We start from the raw sequence: 23900 nt of genomic DNA on the forward strand, positions 1-23900 counted from the left end.
CTTGTAGTTTATTCATAAGATCATATACCCTAGGAATCGGATATCTATTCTTAACTGTAATCTTATTTAGGGCACGATAATCAATGCACATGCGATAAGTTTTATTATTCTTCTTTACTAATAAAACAATGCGCCAAATGGAGAACTACTAGGTCTAATTAATCCTCTATTTAACAATTCTTCTACTTGATTTTGAATTTCTTTCTGTTCAATTTGGTTATGCCTATATGGTGCTTTACATGGTGGTTGTGTACCAAGAATTAAATTGTTTGTGATCTTCAGGTCGTGAAGGAGGTAGTCCAGGTGGTAAATTATCAGCAAAACAATCTTTAAATTGAGCAAAGAATTGTTTGTGCCTAGGATGCATATGTTTTTTTTTAGCTTGAAGTACATTCACCCAAATTAAATAAGATTTATTACTTTTATGTAATGCACGTTTAGATTGAGTATGCGTAAGTAGTGGAAAATTATTGGATGCGTGCATACCATGCAATGTGATTTGTTTTTCTTGAAAATAAATTTTAATTGAATGCGTGGAATAATCTATGCCAGGATTATACTGATGACACCAAGGCATACATAGAATAATATCACTAGACTGCAAAGGTACAATTAGAAAATTCCTACGTTCAGTGTATTCACCAAAGGCATACCTAGGATAATATCACTAGACTGCAAAGGTACAACTAGAAAATTCCCACGTTCAGTGTATTCACCAATTTTAATTTCTAAGTTATGCACCTCTTGTGTTCCATTATATCTTGTGCCTAGGAATGCTGCTTTAATGCGATAATATGTAGAAACAGTTTGTAAATTCAATTCTTTCACTAACTTTGCAGAAATAAAATCATGTGTGCTACCATCATCATGCAAAATAATATTTTCTTTACCATGCACTAAACATTTCATTATCAACAAAGAATGTGGAATTGGCATACCTGGTAAAGTATCTGAAGGAGTAGCAATGTCGTCCTCATCTTCCGTAAAGTCAGGCATTTCCTCACATTCTTCTTCTTCCATTGCTCCAAGATAATTGATATGGACAGGTAGTTTCTTCGATTGGCAATTGGCTGCTATATGTCTAGGTTGATGGCATTTGTAACAAACTATAGGTTTGGCTTTAGATACATTGTTGGCAATGGCAGGAAGTCTAGGAATATTAGGATTTGGCTGTGAGGATGGCTTAGGGTTTCGATTGGTATTTGATGGCAAACCAGGTGGCTTTGTCCAAGACTTATGGAAAGATGATGAAGGAAAACAACTTTGATTGAATCTTCTAAAATTTGAATTGAATTTCTTGGAACCATAGTTACCATTTACTTGAAATTGTTGTGGACATTTGTCTCTTCCTCGAATCTTGTATTCAGTGTCATGAGCCAAAGAAATTGCATCTTCAAGGGTTGTAGGCTTGAACATATTGACTTCAGCATAGTAATGTCCAAGTAAACCAGACATAAATTTGCGTTTGTGAGTCGCTTTAGGTACATCTTCTAGCATGTGTAGTTGTAGTAGGGCATTCCAAAAACGTTCGGTATATTGAGAAATAGGCTCACGATCTCTTTGTTGTAGAAGATCCCATTGCTTTATGGCTTTTTCATGAAATTGAGGAGGAAGGAAATTCTGCAAAAACTTCTTTTTGAAACTCTCCCAGGTAGTGGGACAATCAATGCTCCTGCGAACCACAGTCCACCAAAGAGATGCTCAATCAACTAAATGATTAGTGACACATTTAATTTTGTCTTTTTCAGCATATGTCTCTTCATGAAAGTAGTCATCAAACTGATTGATAAATGCAAGCACAGTCTTTCCATCTCGAGTTCCATTGAAAGTAGGGAATTTGAAGATTCTTTTACTTATCTTTGTTTCTTTGCGGATGGATTGAGCTTCGAGCGTTGCATCAATGGTACATCGGATAAGATCTTCGGGTTGCGGTCCATCTTTGTCGGTGGTAGATCGTTGCAAATTGGTCAGTTGAACTTGCAAAGGTTGTCGGGCTCTTCGTTCTTCATCAAGCTGCATCATAATTAAATCCAATTTTTGTTCCATCGTAGGTTCAGGAAGATCGCCTTCAGCCATTAAATCATCCATGTTTTGTTCCGTCATCCTTTAAAAATCCAAAAGACCTCACTCTCTCAAAATCTGATTAGCGGGATGAGCGTAGCTCAAAGTCGGGTATACAAGGCTTATAGATTTTTGTTTGGCTTTCACGGTCTTTGTCTTTTGCGGTTGCGGGATTTGTTGTCTTCATAGAAACTGTGTATGACCTTCTGTGTGTGTTGAAACTGGTTCAGCAAGTCTGCGTATGTGAACAGATTCTTCTAGGGAGCAATTTTATAGTTCTGTGCTTCCTTGCAGGAATAGTCTTTATGGGAGTAATTGAGATAAGTCGAATTTGATCTCTGTGGACTTGCAGGACTTGTAGAGTAAAACAACTTGCAAAACTTGGTAGACTAGGAAGATTTATGACTTGTAGCTTAGGTGACTAAGCTTGGAATTGATCAGTCACGATATTTGAGAGGGGGCGTTTTTGACACTGAAATTAACGTTGAACTGCCACTACTGCCGCCTATTTTCAATTTTGATTAAGCTAAGCTTTTTAAAGCTTAGTTCTAAGCTTCGACTTTAAGCTTAAACTTTTTTAAAGATATGGAAGCTTATCTGTTGACTGTGGAAAAATGACTTGGAGAGGGAGATGTAGGAGTGGTCCTCCACCTTCTTAGGCTGGTCCTTCGCGATCAGAGGCTGTAGACAGAGGTTCTTGACCACTAGGAATCCACCTGTGTCAACCATTTGCGATGAAACTCATTGTAGAGCTCAATCGTTCGAGGAGCTCCGCCTTCGCTCAAGATGGGTAGCGATTGGAAGCTCTCGATCTCAGCTTCGCTCTGATACCACTCGTGCAAAAATCGGATGCCATAAGCGCGTGTAGTGAGCGTTAGAAGGTCCCCAAGAACAAAAGAACTCTATTTTTTGCACAAAACTCAATGTATAAAGCATGCACAACATAAACAAGAGACCAATTGGGTACAATCACCCCCCATGCCTTGTGTGAGCGCTCCACAAAGCATGTATTTTTATGTATTAATCATCTTCAAGCTCAAATAATAGCCCAAATTACAAAATATCACACTTTTGGCTTTTGAGTTTGCTTTAGTGTCAAATAGAAATAAAGCTAATGGACGGGCGCCCAAGAAGTCAGGCATACCCAATACAATGTCCAAATACAAATATCTAAATCGTGCGTCCATGTGTATACAAAAATAATAAATAAATATCCAATGCCTTAATAAATAGGCGTGACAAAATATAGGCGCCATGCCTAAGGTATGCGCCCATCAAAATATAGATGATAACTCGAATACACGCTATCCTCCAATGCTTTCCTCCGCCACTGCTGCTATCTCTACACATCAACTGAAGCATTCACAATCATTAGTAAAATAATACAATTAAACCGAAAAAAGTGAATACCTAGCAGTCTTTAGGTACATAAATAAATCAATTGGTTAGAAATCAATCCTAACCTTAATTTATCACGAGTGCACACTCTAAACTCATAAACATTTATTAATTTAATATGTATTTTGTGGAATCACCCGCTATGGAATTACCCATGTACACACTAAATTAACAAAATGCCCAAAAAGGATAGGCGTCCCCATCGACTTCTCGCACAAAGAATCCACTTTGTATATGAGCCCTGGTAATAAAAGTTTACGGAATCCACTATAAAACCTCACGGAATACACCGTGGCACGGAATCCACTATGAAATATGCCTCTTGGCATAAAAAACTTACACACAATTATGAAAAAGGAGAAAAATTATTGGTGGATTTCAATTAAGCTTTTGTGTGATGGAGGAGAAGAGAGGAGAAGCTCAATGAATTTTGATAGAGCTTTCCCACACATATGGACAAGAGAGAGAAGCTCGGTGGATTTCCACGAAGTTCCAGGCACGTATGGGAAAGAAGAGAGAAGCTTGATTGATTTTGATAGAGCTTTCACCCACATGTGGGGAAGAGGAGAGAGCTTGGTGTATTTCGATAGAGGTTCTATGCACCTATATCTACGTAGAAGAGAAGAGAAGCTTAGTGGATATGGATAGAACTTTTGTGTACATATATGGAAGATGAGGGAAGCTCGCTAGATTTTGGTAGAGATTTTGTGCATTTTTGGGGAAGATGAGAGAAGCTCAATAGATTTCTATAGAGCTTTCATACACATGTGGAGAAGAGGAGTGAAGCTCAATGGATCTCAATAGAGCTTCCATGCATATATGAAAAAGAGGAGGAAAGCTTAGTGGCTCTCTCTCTCTCTCTCTCTCTCTCTCTCTCTCTCTAAAGATCAAACTTGAAACATGAAACACAAGAGAAGAGGGCAAGAGTTGCGCAATAGCCAAAGAGAGAAAGAGAATTGTGGGATTGGGGATGATAAATATGTACACTATCTTAATAGGTTTATAAGAATGGGTTCATAATAAAAGTTTAATAAATATGTACACTATCTTTTATAAGTTTATAAAAATGGGTTCATATTAAAAATTTATATGTACATAAGTCATGCAATCTATAACCTGCAATCTATACTTGGATGTTGTTATAGGAATACATTTGAAGGTGCTTTTTGAAGGATAATACCCAATTGCATGCATGCACGCACACATTATCCCAATTGCACGCATGCACGCGCACACGCACACACACACACACGCGCGTGCGCATGCACGCGTGCACGCGCGCGCGCGCACACACACACACACACACACACACACACACACACACACAAGGGTGGCCGAGGGGGGGCAGGTGGGAGGGAATGAAAGAGAAAGGGAGAGAGGGAGGGTTTGCCTAACACTCTTTCAGTGGGACCCTTTTAGAGATGATATCAATTTAGCACAAAGTTGACCATGCTAAGATAATGTGTTACAAATTTGGCTCTTGTATTAATCTTGGGAGCCAAAACTAAAGATGTAACTATCATGAGTTTTGACTCAAAGAAGAGCTCTAAGTATATACTAGTAAACCATGTATTTGATAGATGTTTATATTTATATCAACTTAAAACTAATAATGCAACTATTATTGGCATAGGTTTCAAATTACAATTTGGAGAATGATGTATAATTGCCAACATAGGTGTTTCTTGAGTCTCATTAGAACATATGAAGATTCTACATAAGAGTGACCCAAGCACATACGAAAGGCTTAGAAATCAATGTGTTATTTAATGAAGACATTAACAACCATGACATTGATGTTAGTATGAAACACTTTACTTGATGATTGGTTTGTAAATAGCAAAGATTGCTAGGAAGGCAATGAGGCTTACCTTCAAAATGAAACTCTCCATCCTCTCCATTTTCAAAATTTGACCTAAATAATTGCAAGTTTATTTATCCTTAATCTCCAAAATCATTATTCTTGGAGCAACATATATATAACAACACAACTAAGGTTACCCCACTTTATTTTCATGTGATTAACTTTCCTAGTTATGATTACCAACATGTAACTTTTATTCTCTCTTCTTTGTAGGTGCCTCTCTACTAAGTTTCTCCTTATAAACAATATCCTCTTGAAGTCCAAAGATGAGATAAAAAGGATGATGAGGTAGCTTGCTCCTGACTAAAATACGATTCATGCATGTATCAATGTTTACATCTTGTTTCATGGTTGATATGAGCATTTGACCACTTGTCCAAAGTTGTCTGCTCCTTAGTATAGAGTTATTGCAAATAATGTGCCTAAAAAAGTACTATGAAAATTTCCACTCGCTCCTTGTATAAAACATATTTTCAAAGAGTTGTGAATTATTAGAACTTATGGATTGGGGACAAAAAATGCAAGCAAAGATAAGATAATGTGGATCGACCCAACCAATTGGCATGGCCTCAAGAACATTGAAGCCACATGGCCAGAGTTTGGATAATGATATTGATATCAAGATGGGTGTAGCATTGGATACTATCAATTCATTTTCCATGTGTCCAAGAAATGGTCAATGTAGCTAGTTGTGGTGATAAACTACAACTTGCCTACTTTCCTTTGCATTAAAAAAGGGCACATGATGTTGTCTTTTTTTATCTTGGGTGAATGCCAAGTAAAGGTTATAAACTTATATTTCCTATCTCTTATCAATGACCTATAGGATTTATGGAATGGGATCAAAGTGATTGATGTCTCCAAGCCCAAAGGTGAGCCAAGCTTCAAATTTTTTGTTATTGTAGATTAGACTATCCACAACTTCTCGGGTTATGGATTTTGCTCAGCTATAGATTATGTTCATTCAGTTTGTATTGACTTCAAGTTTGTATTCAACCCTATGACATGTGAATTTTCTTTTGTGTAGGTCTATCTACCAAGGGCTACAAGGCTTATCCACGTCACTTTTCCACTCCTCTTAGCTCATTGACCCATTGCCACTCTGATTTGAGTTTGAACTTAGTTCATCCCCACGTCATTTTCCCACTCCTCTTAGTTCACTGACCCATTGCCACTCTGATTTGAGTCTGAACTTAGTTCTCAGCAAGAGCAACACTTCAAATCAACAAATAAGAAGTAGATCAAACACCAACATCCAACTCTAAGCTCAAAGAATAGTATCCATTGATACTCAACTAGTGTCAATTTGACATTGATCTTCTTGTGTCTCTTGACACATTGAACTACAACTCTTTTTCTGGTTATTTGAAGTTGATCAACATGGCAGAGCTTGAACAAATAGCCAAGTTCAATGGAGAAGGCTTTCATGCCTGGAAGGAGAAGACAATGTACCACCTTATGTAGAAGGACTCATGGGACTTGTTTGAGGAAGAGGAGGAAGAAGAAGAAAGTGAAGATGGAAAAATCCTTGGAAGGGTCCCCAACCAAAGCCTGAAGAACCAAAGTACATAGAGTGGAAAAAGATTAATAATAAATCTCTAGGAACTATTGCCTAGGGATTTTCTGATGATGTATTGCACCACATCTCTAGCATCAAAGATGCTAAAAAGGTTCGGGATGAGCTTGATAGGATCTTTGGAAGTCAAGCCAAAAGCTCTAAGGTCAAGTTGCTAATTTAGTTCTATAATCTTGACATAAAAGACAACACTTAAATGACTATGCACATTAACAAATTCAAAAGTCTAAAAACTCAACTTGCCACTCTGAAGAAAACAATAGATGAAGATGAAGCCATTGTTGTACTCCTTGCTAGTGTAAACCAGGATCCTTATGAAAATCTTGTCTCTGGAGCCCCAAGAGGAACACCAAGGAAAAAGGGAATTCTCTTGCAAGAAAATCTATCTTGTAACATCAACAAGCTTGTTTATCATGTTTCATATGATCACAATGAAGAAAAGAACACCAGGCACAACAAATCTTCATGCGGCATCATATAGATCTCCCATGGATTTGATAGAATCAACCATATTCTTCAATATCTTCACAAAATCCATCAATAGAACAAAGAAAGCAAAGGAATACACCATCTTTAAATGGAAATACATCACATAGTATTCATCTTCAATATCTTCATAGTCTTCTCTCTCAATCTCTCATATACAATCACTCTGTTTCAGTAGAATTGGCTATCTCTGACTCTCTCTCTCTCTCTCTCTATCAATAATACATCATATCCTCACTACAATCTCTCTAAAATCACTCTCAATAATCACTCTTAGGTCGTGGATACCCCTTCCAAGAGGTATGTCTGATATGAAGGGTCACCAGAGCCACTACAGTGTCTTTTCATAGCTCACTACTGTCACTTCACTCTAGTCTTCACTTGAGTCTTCAGCAGCTACTTCTTTTACTTCTTTCAGCTCTTTTGCACTTATATTCACCTCTTTTCAAGGCTAGAAAACTTTCCCAAAGTCACACATACATTCCACAGAACACTTACAAAAGCATACAGAACAGTCTACAGAACAGTACCAGAACAGCTACAGTACAGAACAGAAACAGAACAGAACAGAACAGAAACAGAACAGAACAGAACAGAACAGAAACAGAAGCTCTACAGAAGACCTACAGAAGGTTACAGAAGGTCATCAAAACCACATAACTCATTCTCAAATCATTCCAAACTCTCACAAACCATTCAATAAACTTTCACAAGATCTCAATCTTCATCAATCAATACTCCATCCCTCCTTACAGAAGACAATCAGAACAAAACTGAACAAAACAGAACAAAACAGAAGGTATACAGAACCCATCAAAACCTATCAGAACATCACAGAACCACAAATACACATCATGATCTTCCAAAACACAATCATTACCATCCAAAACACTCTCAAACCACTTCCAAATCAATCAATCATCTCATAAAATCAACCATTCAGCTCTCAAAAACAACAAAAATCAGCCAAAAAACAAGTCATTTCAACACTCAACATATCCCCACACTTAATAAGGAAGCGTCCTCGCGACCCAGGAAAAAGGGAATACAAGTTCATTTAAAATCGCAACTTTGATCTTCAATAGCTTTTCACAAATAATCCATCCACCACGACCCCAACTTATAACCTGTTTCTGATATAAAAATACAAAGAAAGGAAAACCCGTTATACATTAACACCTCTTATCAAAGTAAAAATCACAACAAATTTATAAAGGATATAAAAGTTTTCTTCGTCTTCATCAACATCAACTTCAACTCTGCAACCACGACCCCAGCACCACAATTCTCCAAAACGTAGCTCGTACACGAAATCCAATAGGAACCCACCACGTTCGTTTGACATAAATGAACGCACAACACAAACACTACACACAACACAACCATCTGAATGACTCCTTCAAAAAGAGAGTTGTTCATTAAAAAGCTTCCATTATACATTGGAAAGGTATCAATGAAGATGATCCCTCTTAAAAGATTGATGTTGTCGGAAACGATCCATAGATAAGGATTCATGTACAAAGTTTTTAGGAGGATTTTGAAAAAATTGGAGACAGCACATCCTTTCCAACAGGACCAGGTATTTGCTAGGCAAACAGAGGGCATGAAAATACAATATCTCCAGCTGTTGGGAATCAATGCTAACATTGACATTCATGCACAACTTTGGAATAGGCTTGGAATCATTATGAGAGTGCCTATGCATATATGCCAGGTACCAAGCAAAGTGAGCAGTTAATCTCACTGAGGGATTGGCAGACTGTGAATACTGCTGGGCAAAATGAACATAGTTCTGATAAGCTTGACTGGAAGCTGTCCATTCTCCTGGAATTACTGGCCAATTGATCTGCGGTCCTGTAAGGCAATCATCCGAACTCCATCCCCTTCTTCTGGAAATCTGATTATCAAACTTGTCACAGTCACTAACCAACTGAGGTGGTTGAGATATGGAAGTGTTAGGAGAGGGTAATGGAATAAGGAAAAGTGGATGAAGGGAAGGATAGGAAAAATCATAAAAGGAAGAAAAGGTTAAAGAAGGAGTGGCAGAAATTTGTAAGGAATCACTAAGGAACGGTGTTAACTGATAAATAGGAAATGTGGAGGGTACATTAATGGAGGGAGAATGACAGGGTGGAGAAGGGGAAAATACCCTATCCTCAATAAAGGAACAATAAGTGAAAATAGGAATTTGAGGGAAAGATGAAGGTTGGAAAAGAAGGGGTAAAATAATGGTGGAATTATATCGACAAAGGGAAAGATATATAGCATAGTGGTGAGCCATTTGTTGGTAATAGAGGAGGGTAGGAATAGAAGGTCCCAAGAGAGATCGTCTATGATAGGCATCAAAGAAGGGAGCATCAAATGGATTATGTTTTGAAAGATAGGCTAAGAGATCCATCCTCAGTTGATTAGTGCTCTGGGCAAAGGTAGGAGCTGTGTTTTGTCTTTGATTGAGGACCACCGAATCAATCATGGGATGCCACGAATTATCATGACAATCAGCTACTTTGGAGGAATAACTCTAGAACATGTCAGCTATGCGTAACTCCAAATGGTTGACATACAAAACAGCCTGTAATACCACATCCCCCACATACCATGCCATATCTACCTCTTCTGGAATTAACAAGTCTCCTCGTAGATACATGTATGACATCAACATGGTATCTGGTGTGACAGAATCTTCAAAGACCATTCTGACTACCTCTGTCAACAACTCAGCAGACCAAGCCCCACTCCAGCCATCCTCTGGAAAAGGTAAATCCATCGTGGAAAGCTTCATGTAGAAGACCAACTTCTGTAAGTGGTAATGAACAAAGAAAGAATGGTCTAGTAGAACATATTCCTGAAACTTCTCAAATATAGACCATAACAAGTCCATTCTGGACTGCAATCTTTCCACTTTATCTTGGAATAGAGGGCACAAAGTAGCCTGTCTCTGAAGAGCAGCCAAGTCCTACTGTGAAAGAGAAGGAATCAAGGGAACATTAGGACTTAGAGGAACAGAGCGGGACTTTGCAAGCTGATCTTGCAACTGCTGGATTTGGGAGGCTTGGTTGGCCACTGTGTCATTAGCAATCTGTAAAGCTGAAAGTTTGTCATCTAAGATAGCTTGGAATTCCTTCGCTTCGCTGGACATCCTCTCCTTCTCCTCTGAAAGGCTAGTAACCTGGGATTGAACCTCTAGTAATTGGGTCTTCAATGAAGAAATCTCATCGCTTTGGGTGGCAACCAGTTGGGTTTGTTATTCCATTTGCTTAAATAAATCTGCTAGGGTATCCTTAGCAGAAGCTAACTCAGATGTTGCCTTATGCAACTGGTCCTTAGATTGCATGAGCTCCTCATAAAAAGACGCGTATAGCTGTTGAACACAGGCTGTCACTGACAACTCAATGGAACTTTGAATATCCTTGCAGAGGAAAGGAATGGCATCTCCTGAGACAAGACTGTTCAGGGAAGGAACTGAGATGTCCAATGATCCTTCTCGATGTGCTCTGAATAGGTTATTGCAAGTGAGATACCCAGGGAGTTCACTGCCAGAAGTAGCAGGGATAGGCACTGAAGGAAGTACAGAAGGAGCTTTATCTGCTACCCTCTTCAAGCATTTGCGCTGGATGACCAAGGGAGGCGGAGAATCATCATCCTCTATGTCAATGGGTTCTGACTCTTCTGAAGGTGGAGGAGGAGGTACTGGATCTGATGGAGGAGGCAGAGGCAGAGTCTTCTGTAAACCTGAATAGGTCAAGAAGGCAGACAAATATGATCCATATGTGACATTGGTAACATTACCCCTGGTGACTTTAACAAAATGCTGATCCATTTTAGTGAGGAGGTAAGTGCTCCAATCAATAGCAACTCCTTTCAACACCATCTTGGAAGCTGTAAAAAGCTCTTTGGACAAATAGTGGGATGGCGTTTTGGCAGGCATAAACCTGTCCTGAAGGAACTGACAGATCGTCTTCCATACGGGATCAGTGATCATAGAAAAGGAAACTCCTGAAGAGTTTATCACCTTCTTAACATCGAGGATTTCCATTGTCTGCTTTTGCAACAGCTTTAGAATCTCATCATTAGAGAAAAGCTGATGAGTGGTCACAAAAGGTTCACCTTTGAAGGGAAGAGACAGAGCCTTCCCTAAGCCTCGAGATGTCAAAGTCATAGACATGCCTTGGACTACGCTTGTCTTCTTACTGTAAGAGGCCAGGAACTCATCACATAACGACGGATCCTCGGGAAGCAATGGAAAAGGAGTGGCCACAAAAGCAGCAAGTCCCGCTTTCGTGAGAGGCTCAAAAGTAAGTAGGGAAGAGTAATCCCTACTAACTAATGGGACGTACTGGATAGGGGGAGGAGTATGAGAAGGCGCCATTCAGATGGTTACACACACACCACAAACACAGACAATCAAGGAGAATGCCTGCAAAGCAACAAACAAAAACCAAGGATAAGAGAACAACCAAATAAGAAAACGTGACTCGACCAACTAACCCCAAGCAAACCACATCCTAGAAAAAATTTGACATGACCTTGAGACAAATGCGACCGAAAGCTTCATGCGATGCATCAGACAAATACCCAGAATCCCGTATCAGGCAATAAAAGAAAAAACTACATACCGTACCCCTAACCATAACAAAGAGAGTAAACCAAAACAATACCATATCCGACACATATCAAGACGACATCGATGATATAACTCTAAGAACTGCGCATACCCATCCCACGAAACGGTTCATTAAAAAGGGGAATTAAGTGTAGTGAGGGGGAATTAATTTAATGAAGGGTTGATTTTAATAAATTATTAAAAATGGGTGAATTTTTATTAGGTGATAAACCTTAGCAAGAAAACGGCGGTTCCTTATTATAAATTTAATTACCAATTATTAGGTGAAGCGGTGCATTAATTCGATTCCCAGACTTCGATTCCCAACTGGATCTCTAAATGCAAATTCATTGATTACAAATTAAGGTGATGTGGAGCGCTTTTTTACCAGCGCGTGCTCATGTGATGGCTGGTTCATTTTAATTAAAATTTTGAAGTGCCTCTGTAGCGCACGTAGCGCGTGCTAAGTGAACGGTTGGTTTATTTTAATTAAAAAGAATGTGTATGTTGAGCGCAAATGCGCGTGGAAACTGTGGGTGAATTAAAAAAATTCATTTTAATAATTAATTTGTGATTAAGGGGAAAATGAAAATAAATAAAACACATAAAATAAATACCTAGAAGGGGTGTGTATGTAATGCAGAAATGCGCATGGAAGAGTCTCCCAAAAGAAGTGAATCCAGTAAAGGAAAAGTAAAGATCACTGATGAAACAACAAACACAACACCTCAGCGGATGTGTGGATTTGGTTTGTGTTGGTTGTTTATTTTTTATTTTTATTTTTTTTTGCGTTAAGTTGTGATTATTTATGGTTGAATAAATGGAAAATGAGCAAGGGAGGTGAGGGGAATTTTTTTAGAATTTTGTAGAAGTTTATACTATATTTAAATGAAATTTTTACATTTATTGGCAATTTAGGGGATTAATTAGGAAATATTGAATTTTCAGAAATTGTAGGGTAGGTAATTTCCAGCGGACAAACTCCCAAAAATTGGCAAAAAGCAAAGTGAATTTTTAGAAATTTTTCTGAATTGTTTTAATGGAAAAATTAATTTAGAAATTAATTAAATCACATAAAGCATGTTAATCAGATAAGTCAAGTAGAAAGAAGTCAGTTAAGTCTGGTTAGTCTGGGTAAGTCATGGTAGTCACAGGAAGTCAAGTCAGGTTAGGTTAGTCAGGGTAGGTTAAGTTAGGTTAGTAAACTAAGTTAGGTCTGTGGGGACTAATCTAAGGAGGGTTAGTGTAACTAGGCTAAAGTTAGTTTAACTAGGATAGGGTTAGTGTAACTAACTTAGGGTTAGAGTAACCTAACTAGGGTTAGTAAACTAGGGGTGGGGTTAGGGTTAGTGGGATGGTAACTAGGGTTAGTTACTACTAACTAACTAAGGTTAATAAAACTAACTAAAGTTAGGGGGTAGGTTAGGTTAGTCATAACTAACTAGAGTTGTGTTAGTTAGCTAATTAGGAGGTTAGTCAACTAACCTAGGGGAGGTAGGTAGGAGGAGGAAGAAGGGGAGGAGGGCGGCGGCAACGGCGGGGAGACGGTGTCAGAGAGAGAACTAGGGAGAGAGAAAGAGGAGAGAGAAAGACTGCAGAGGAGAGAGAAAGACTGTAGGAAGAGAGAGAAATAAAGCGACGAGGAGAGAGAAAGACTAGAATTGGAGAGAGAAAGACAGGAAAGATGTAGAAGCCATGGAAGCTTGAAGCAAGAAGGGAGAGAAAGATTGTAAATGTATTGATATGTCAAAAAGATGTGAAAAATTACAACTTCTCTCCTTATATACCAGTGTCAATGTGACATGGCATATTATTAGTATTCTAAGTATTCCCAGCTTCTTACAATCCATCCCTTCCCAAAAGTTTTTGTCCCCAAAAAAACAAAACTAGAAAGAGCTAAAGAAAAGATGGATAGAACAGAGTACTACTCTGTTTTACAGCTTTACAAATAGGGAATGAGTGAAGAATTTATCATTACAAGGGCTGAATTTGAAGTACGGAAAGTGGACCCTGCTATATATATGATTTGAAGAACTTTAGAAGCCATTGGAGCCATAGAATCTTCAACAAATAGTTCCAGAAGAAAGTAGACAGCTTGCTGAAATAACAGTCCCTGCTGGACCAAATCAGCCATAACTTTTGATAGAAGTGTCCAAATGAGGTGTACCACATATCAAAACGAAGCTCTTGAAGAGTACTTTAAGCTCATGTAGATAGCTCAATTCTGAAAATGAAGTACGACAAAAACTGTTCTAAAACAGTGTGCTGTCTTGAACCAGTCTGCACCAATACTAGCTCCATAAGCAATAGGCTTCAGCCACCAATGTATCCTTCAAGTATGGATACTCATCCAATATTAAATCAGGTCTCCAAGAAGCCTCTTCAGAGGGTAAACCTCTCCATTTAATCAAATATTGCACAATAGAACGTGATCGAAGCTTCTTTTCACGCTGGCCTATAACAGCCTTTGGGATGTACTGAACGATACCATCTTCATCAATAGGTGGCAGCTCATCAACTAAATCCACTGGATCACCGTAATAGGGCTTGAGCTAACTAACATGGAAGACGTTATGAATTTTTGTAGAAGAGGGCAGCTCTAGTCTGTATGCCAAATCTCCAATCCGTTTAAGGATCCTGTAAGGGCCATAGAATCTGTTGGCAAGCTTATTACTGGATCCATCTTTCAATGTAGAATACTTGGATTTGGGCACCTTCAACAAAACCAGCTCTCCTTCCTGGAACTCTAAAGGCCTCCTCTTCTCATCAGCATATATCTTCATCTGATCTTGAGCCTTCCTTAGATTCACCTTGCATTGCTGAAGAAGGGTCTGCATTCTATCCAACTCTTCCTTCCCATGAGGGTTGATCTTTTCATTAAAAATGACTGTGGGTAGGGGCACCTTGTAACCATACAAAGCCTCAAAGGGTGAAACTCCTATGCTCGCATGAGTGGAATTATTATAAGCAAACTCAGCCAGGTGTAACCAAGAATCCCATGTGGTTTGGACATCATAACAAAAATGGCGAAGATAAGTCTCCAACCATTTATTAACTCTCTCTGTCTGTCCATCAGTTTGGGGATGATAAGCCGTAGATGGAGCCAACTTGGTACCCATAGATGTAAATACCGCTTGCCAAAAGTTACTCATAAACATTGAGTCCCTATCATGGACAATCACCTGCGGTAATCCATGCAATCTGAAAATATGCTCCATAAACTAGTTGGCCACCTGAGAAGCAGTAAACTGAATTTTTGTTGGGATAAAATGAGCTGCTTTGGTGAGTCTGTCAACCACCACATAAATACTATTCCACCCCTTCTTGGTAGTAGGTAAGCCAGTGATAAAGTCCATAGTAATATGAGTCCATTTACCCGTAGGAATAGGTAATGGTTGCAATAAACCCCCTGGCTTATGGGTGCTATCCTTATTTTGCTGACAAGGCATACACTTCATAACGAAGTCCTTGACATCTTTCCACAGTCCTTTCCAATAAAAGCTCTTGCTGATCCTGTCATAAGTCTTGAAAACTCCCAAGTGTCCAGCTAAAGGCGAAGAATGCATCTCCTCCATAATTTTTCACTTGAAAGAAGAAGTAGAGGGAATAACAATCTTGCCCTTCCACCAAATAAGACCATTTTTAAGCTGGTAGTGCGAGTTTTCTTCCATGAGACCTTGCTGTAATTTCTAAAAGATTTGGCTGAATTCCTCATCTAAGAGATATGCCTCTTGTAGCTCTTCAATCCAATCACTATGTAATTCCGTCATGGCTGATACTTTGCAGGCCCACATACGAGAGAGAGAATCAGCCACTATGTTATCTTTGCCCCTTGTATGAGTGATGTCAAAGTCATAATTTTGTAATGTTGCTACCCATCGTCGTTGCTTTGGAGTAAGATTTGACTGAGTAAGGAAATACTTGAGTACGCGATGATCACTATGTACTCTGAATCGGCTGCCATATAAGTAATGGTGCCATTTCTTGATTGCATGCAAAATAGCCAACATTTCCTGATCATAAACATTCATGGCCATCTCCTTATCAGTAAGCTTACGGCTTTCAAATGCAATTACTCCATGCTCTTGAAGCAAAACAGCCCCAATGCCACGGCCACTAGCATCACATTGTATAGTAAACTCTTTAGAGAAATCCAGGCATACAAGAATAAGAGCGGAGGTAAGTAATTCCTTTAACTGGTTGAAGCTGCTATCTGCAAGAGAATCCCAAAAGAAAGCCTCTTTCTTCAACCTGTCAGTTAAAGGGGCTGCAATTGCCGCATAATGCTTTATAAATCTGCGATAGAATGAAGATAGACCAAGAAATCCTCTAAGAGAGGTAGTAGTAGTAGGCGTTGGCCAATCTTTTATGCATTGCACCTTCTTGGGATCAGCCTGTATTCCTTTTTCACTGACTATATGTCCCAAGTATTCCACTTCAGTCTGCATGAAAGAACACTTCTTCTCCTTAGCAAAAAGCCTATGATGTCTCAACACATCAAAAACCTTCCTCATATGCAACAAATGATCCTAAAAAATCTTGCTGTAGATCAAAATGTCGTCGAAGAACACCAAGACAAACTGAAAGAGGAAAGGTTGTAGAATCTTATTCATCAGGCTTTGAAAGGTAGCTGGAGTGTTTGTAAGGCCGAATGGCATCACCAAGAAATAGTAAAGCCCACGATCAGTCCTAAAAGCAGTCTTGACCTCATCACCCTCTCTCATGCGAATCTGATGATACCCTGATCTCAAATCAATCTTCGTGAAGAATCGAGCCCCCTTAAGTTTATCAAGCAAATCATCTATCCTGGGTATAGGATACCTGTTCTTCACTGTTATCTTATTGAGATCCCTGTAGTCAATGCACATTCTAAAAGATCCATCTTTCTTTTTGACTAACAGGACTGGGGATGCATACGGTGAAGAACTTGGTTCAATGAATCCCATTTCAAGAAGCTCTTTGATTTGCTTGGCTACTTCCTCTCGTTCACATTTTGATAGTCTGTAAGGTGGCTTATTGATCGTCTTTGAGTTGGGTTCCAAATCAATGGGGTGATCCACCGCTCTCTTAGGAGGCAATGAAGTAGGTACTTCAAATAAATCTCTATACTCCTCAAGAAGAGCTCTCAAGGCTGGATGGTTTGCTGAATTATTGGGCTGATCCTGTGTTTCTTTGTTCAAATGCAATACAAATATCTGTGAGCACTTCTTGTACTCTTTCTTGAGTTGTTGAATGGTGATAAGCTGAAAATCAGATTTACTAGGGATCCCTTGTAAACGGATGAGCTGTCCATTGGAGAAAAACTCCATATATAATTGTGAGAAATCCATAGTAATCCTGCCTAAGGTCATCAACCAGTCACAACCAAGTACAATATCTATGGGCCCCATTTCCAAAGTGATCAGGTTTACTTTGACTTCAAAATTTTCAGCCATCTGCAAAGAAACCTGTGGACAAATCTGTGTGTTGATTTCCTCTTCACCATTAGCCACTTGTACTCTAATGGGCTGCTGTAAGTCGGTGGGAACACAATTCAACTTGTACAAAATGGATTTATTGACAAAACTATGGGTACTGCCACTATCTATCAGGATGAACACTGGCTTTCCACATATGCTTCCCTTCATACGAAGTGTATTAGGGTTCTTAGATCCCGTCCAAGCATCCATAGAGATAGAACAATTAGTGGCAGCAGGCAACTCATTACAAAATCCACCAGGATCAAATGGGATATCACTGCCTGGATCAAAAGGAAAAGAGTCAGATGGATCATAGAAGTACTCCTGTCCACCATCATCCTCGAAATCTTCATTTTTAGCATTGATTGGGACTGCATTAACTTCATCTATGTCATTTTCAAGGTCCTCAAGAACTAGCATACTCTGAATTTTTGGCTTGGCATTTTTGTATACACACTTTGAAGCATGGTCAGGAGTATACTTTTCTCCACATTTGAAGCATAAGCCTTTGTCCTTTCTTTCCTTGTAAAGATCCATGGGAATATTTCTGGAATTTGTATTGGCTGAAGTAGACTTAGGCTTATTGTCACCTTGCTTAAATTCAACCTTTGGACTGTTTGCTGTCCTGAAATTGCCTTGAAGCCTAGAAGCATTAAATGGAGGATAAGTTGGTATCCGTAAGCTCCCACTAGGCATATGATTGCTGCCATAATTGTTACCAACTTGCCCTTGCTTTAAAACAGTCCTTGGCTGTCCATAACTTGGCTGAAATGAAGACTCTTTCCTATACTTCCTTCCAAAGCGCTCTGCAAGCTCAATAGCCTTGAAAAGTGAAGTAGGATTTTGCGCCATAACATCAGCTGACAAGGATGGTTCTAAACCATACATGAACTTATGTAACTTGGCCTCATCACTAATGTTTTCCACATACATGGTCAAGTTGAGGAATTGGTTTGTATATTCTCTTACACTTAGGCTCCTTTGTTCCAAGTTATACCATCTTCGTTCTAACTTCTCTTTTTCAAGAGGTGAAACAAAGACTTCAACCATAAGTGCCTTGAAAGCTTCCCAATTCTCAATAAGTACATTCTCTTTCTTGATATACCTCCACCAAGTGTGAGCAAATCCTTCTAAGTGCAAGGAGGCAAAGTGTATCTTCATAACATCAGTTTTAGGAAATATATCAAAATAAGACTCCATCTTAGAGGTCCATTCCTCTAATTCTGATGGTGAAGATGACTGGCCATTGAATTTGGATAAAACAATTTTGTCCTTGAATTCTCTATCATGGAAGGGTTGCTGTCCCAAAACTGGCTGATCAGAATTTCCAAGTACAGAATCCCCAAAATGAGATTGAAATCTTCCAACAGGTGGCTGAGAATTACCTTGTAATCTTCCTGTTGGTAAAGCACCCCTAGAGTGCTGAGTATGCAGTCCAAAAGCTTGAGTATTGGCGCCGTTCAAACTGCCCAAATAGTCATCATGCCTTTGTGAAGCTTCTCCCACTTCATATTGACTATTGGGTATGCCTCTTCTTCCTATGATTCCATCTCCATGACCATTTTGGTTGGATGGCTGAAGTGGAACTGAAGGATCAGTATTTGAACAGGCCTTTTCATTAGCTTCTTTTGATGCCACTTGTAATTGTAAAAGTTTAGAGATTTGTGCCATGAGTAGGTCATTGGACATTACCAATCTATCAATGGAAGCCTTGGTCTGATCAGTAGATTGAACCATCTGATCCATTCTTGATAGCATGGCCTCATGTCGCTCTCTATGCCTTAGTTCATGGGCACACAAAGTATCATTGAACATGCTAATTTCTCCTTGTTGAGGCTCTTCAGGGTTCTCTTGAAATGTGCTTTCCATCATAGAATCCCTGATTTACTATGCATAGTCCTCCTGGACCTTATTTTTGCCTTTATGCCCTGCCATACTAGTGCAGTCCAGCAGTACCCCCTGTCAGTAAAACAGCTATAACTTTGGCTAGAAAACTCCGATTGCAAATTTTTTTTGTGCGAATCGAAGCTTACAATGCCCTCTTCGAGTTGAGCTATAGCACGCTATAATAGGTTTAGGACAAAAAATTCTGTAACTGAATTTCAGAGTCTGAACTGTCCAGTCCTGCACCCTGTTTAGACCTGTAAGTGCCCTGTTTTGACCCTGTAATGCAAGAAAGTAACCTCCAATGGCTACCAAACCCTGCAAAGGGGTATATAGGACCTGTGGGTACCCTGTAGTACCTGCACTTGTACTTTAGTATCAAAGGGTGTACCTGTATCCACTTGTAAATACCCTGTGGGTAACCTGAAAATGCCCTGTTTTACCCTGTTTTACTCCAGTAGGTACTTGAGTCGTTGGAAAGTCTTCAATCTTCAATTCTCCACTCGCTGTACCTGTGTGAGGGATAAAACGGCAGGACGGGCTCCCTACACGGGCTCCGAATCACCGGGAGGTGGGCAAAGTTCCCCCCGGGTCGGTTGGTTGCACCCCTTCGGGATCTTCGATAGTGAGGGAGGGTCACCTCTCTTTTGTCCCACTATCTCCCCCGGCATCCACCTTTTTCCTCGGTGGGAATATCAACATGGTAGAGGCTAGTGTGCTAAGCAATCAGCATGATATGCAATTGAAGAATAACCATTCAGCCTTTCATGAGATGCAATTGATTGAGATAAAAGAACTTGAGATGGGAGAAGGGTTTTACCTATCCAATTCAGTGACTCACTGATTGCTAGTACTTATCCTTTACAATTTTCCAATTTAGGCAAAAGAGAATCAACCAATCAATTGGATTAGAGTAAGCAAAGGAATCAATCAATGTATTCAGTTCACAGGATTCAAATGTTATGCTGAAATCTCAGATTAAGGCCATTCATTCACTGATTGAAGCTAATATGCATTAGACAAGCATTGCATTCATGAATAGATGAATTCAAGCAAAGGTTGGCTGAGAATTTGATGAAAATGTTCAATTCTTTAATCTCTCAGTCAAATGGCTTAAGCTCAGCAATTGGATTAATGAGAGAGATTAAAAATTGAAGAGAAATACCTTGACATGGCTGAAAATAACTTGCCAAATGCTTGATAGGGCTCCCAGTTGTCCAATGTTAGCAAAATAATCCAAGAAGCTTGCTTATCTGATGGTAGAGACCAATCTTGAAGCTTCAAATGCTTGAAATTGAAGCATTAAACCCGTTTCCCCCAAATTTTTACTCCATAGAAGCTCTTGATCTTCAATCTTAAGCCATCCCGTGCTTAATCCTTGCAATTTGTTGAAGAATCCTTGCTGAAATGATTCCACGGGCCAAAAGGATGAAGAATCTTCAAGAAATTGTCAAGAAATGGAAGCTTGGGCTGAAGCTTTCATGGCTGCCCATGGACTGTTCATGTAGGGTTTCAAGAGAGTGAAAAGCTGAGAAATATGGTTCTATTTTGGAGTAAACACACCAAAACCTTGAAGGAATCACTGCCAATGATGAATTAGAAGCACCATAGCTGAAGATTGGCTGAGAACTGGAGGAGAACAGGGCTGGAAAAATCAGCGCAAATTTCGGGCTGCTGTCCAGGCCACGTGGCAGCTTCTACAGGGCATGATTGGTGCTCCACTTGTTGCATTTGATGTCTAGAGTGCCATTATGCAGGCCATTGTTGATGGAGAGCAAAGATCAGTGAGAAAAGAAGAGATCTCAGCCAGCAAACTCCATGAAAGCTTGGGCAGAGCTTGAGGAAAGAGGAAAGGAAGACCTCTTTTGAAAGGTAACTGTAGTTTAGTCTCTAACTAAGCCCGGTTAACCATTCTTTACCCTAGTTACCTCCATTTTTGCATAAAATTTGATGACGTCCAGCCATTTACGCCTTTACCCGCCATATCTGACCTTGAATATCTCCAGATGTAGTCATTGCTAACTGTAGTTGTCCTACAACACTCCACTAGTCACTGTCTTGTACCATTTTTGTCTGAAATTGGTTTTGAAATAGGAAAATGAGAGTGAAAATGGAAGAAAATAATGGATCAAAGACTGAAGCTCTCATACCACTTGTCAGAGAGAGAACTAGGGAGAGAGAAAGAGGAGAGAGAAAGACTGCAGACGAGAGAGAAAGACTGCAGGAAGAGAGAGAAATAGAGTGACGAGGAGAGAGAAAGACTAGAATTGGAGAGAGAAAGACAGGAAAGATGTAGAAGCCATGGAAGCTTGAAGCAAGAAGGGAGAGAAAGATTGTAAATGTATTGATATGTCAAAAAGATGTGAAAAATTACAACTTCTCTCCTTATATACCAGTGTCAATGTGACATGGCATATTATTAGTATTCTAAGTATTCCCAGCTTCTTACAGACGGTGGCGGCGCTGACGGAGGCGGCGGCGCGGTGTCGACGGCGGCTGGCTCCGTGCACGGGGCAGTCGGTCTTGTACGGTGGCGCAGGCGGAAACGTCAGGCGGCCGATGTGTACGTGGACGGGTTCTGTCAGAACTCCTGCGGGTTCTGCGTGTACACGTTTTCGGGGAAGGCGACGGACGGGCGGATGCTGCCGTATGCGTGGGTGGGGAACTCAGAGGTCCAGTGCGCGGGGCAGTGCGCGTGGCCGTTCGTGGTGGCGCACTTCGGGCCGCAGACACCGCCTCTGAGGCCGCCCAACGGGGACATGGGCGTGGACGGGATGGTGAGCAACGTGGCGACGGTACTGGCGGGAGTGGCGGGACGCGACGGGAGGCGGCGTCCTAGGCAAGGGAGAAGAAGAGGGAAAGGAAAGAGGAAGGGGGGAGGAAGAAGGAAGGAGGAGAGATGGAGGTGAAGAGGGAGGTGGACGCAGAGGGAGAGGGAGACGGTTGGGGGACGGGGAGAGAGAAAGGAGGGTAGGGGGGAGATAGGGGAGGGTGGACATGGGGGGAGGATGGGCAGGGACAAGGGGGGTGGGCACGGGGGGTGGGCACGGGTAGGGGAGGGTGGACATGGTCAAGGGGTTGGGGTGGGCAAGGTGGTTGGACAGGGGCCAAGGGGTTGGGTAGGGTCAAGAGGGGGCGTATCCTCGTCCCGCGCACGTGCGCGGGGCGGGGTAAAAAAATTTACCGTAACGGGGTTGAAATGGCACCGGGATGACGGGACGGGTCATGCGGACACGACCGGGGCGCGTGGAGATGCGTAAAATCGAAAAAGGGCGCGTTCACGCGCAAGACGGACGCACGGATACACGTAAAAATAAAGAAAAATCAATAACTCCCAATCCGGACATCAAAACAAAATAGCGTAAAAACAAAAAGTGGGCAGGACGACAGGGGGAAAACAAGAAAAATATATGACGGAGGTTCCGGGAGGGGTAAAGGGCGGTCACATGCAAAAAACACAAAAAACGAACCAAAAAACGCAATTAAAAATTAATATCGAAAAATCCGTGCAACGGAATGAGGTGCAGAAAAAAGGAAAATTGTGCAAAAAGATGTGCCAGACAATCCTATCTCATCAAAACATAATTCCGACGGAGATAAGACGCGTTCACATGGGAAAAGCCCAAAAAACAAACCCGAAAATGGGATCGGAAATTAATATCGGACGAACCGTGCGCCGGAATAACACACAGGAAGAAGGAAAAATGTCCACAAAAAGGAGTGGCACAGGGTTATCATGTTAAACCGCAGTTCTGGTGGAAGGAGGAGGGGTTCACATGTGAAAAACTCCAAAAAGACTTCCGAAAACGCATTTAAAAATGAATAATAAAAAATCCAAAAGTCAAAAGAGGGAGGAGGAAAAAGGAAAAAGGTGGGGGAAGGCACAGGGGACACGGTTGTCAAATCAAATTGGAATGCTGATGCAAATAGGGCAGGTTCACATGGAGAAATGTCAAAAATACGCATGAAAAAGGTCGTAAAAAACCCGGAAAATTAATAACGGACAAACCGTGGATCGGAATGATGCGGAATAAAAAGGAAAAATGTCAGGGGAAAAGTGATGGTCAGGGCTATGACGTCAGATCATAGTTTCGAAGCAAGAAAAGCGCGTTCACATGGAAAACCGGTGAAATTGTGCAAAATGCTTCAAAAATTAATAACGCAAAAACCGTGCACCGGAACAGGGGTAGATAGAAAGGAAAAATGGTCAGTTCAACGGGAGGAACAGGGCTATAAGGTTGGATTTTGGACTTCGGTGAACGTAGGGTGCATTCACATGGAAGGACCTCAAAATCAAGGAATGAAGGAAAACTGTAAGGGAACACCCCAAGGGTGGGTGGAACATAACCGGGTGGGTGGGAAGGGACCCCATGAGGGTAAAAGCAAGGCATGGCATACATGCATGAGCAGGGTAAGGCATATGTAGAACGGTATGCAATGTAGACGCGTAGGGACGCATCCCCACACCTAAGACCTTAACGGATAGGGTTAACCGAGCAACAGGGACCTAGGATCATGCCATAGACCATCCACCAACTTCCCCACACTTAAAACATGAACATCACTAAG

Source organism: Lygodium microphyllum, chromosome 10 (genome assembly GCF_053477565.2).
Source record: "Lygodium microphyllum isolate KBCC chromosome 10, Lygodium_microphyllum_v1.1.10, whole genome shotgun sequence".
In the NCBI taxonomy this organism is placed as follows: domain Eukaryota; kingdom Viridiplantae; phylum Streptophyta; class Polypodiopsida; order Schizaeales; family Lygodiaceae; genus Lygodium; species Lygodium microphyllum.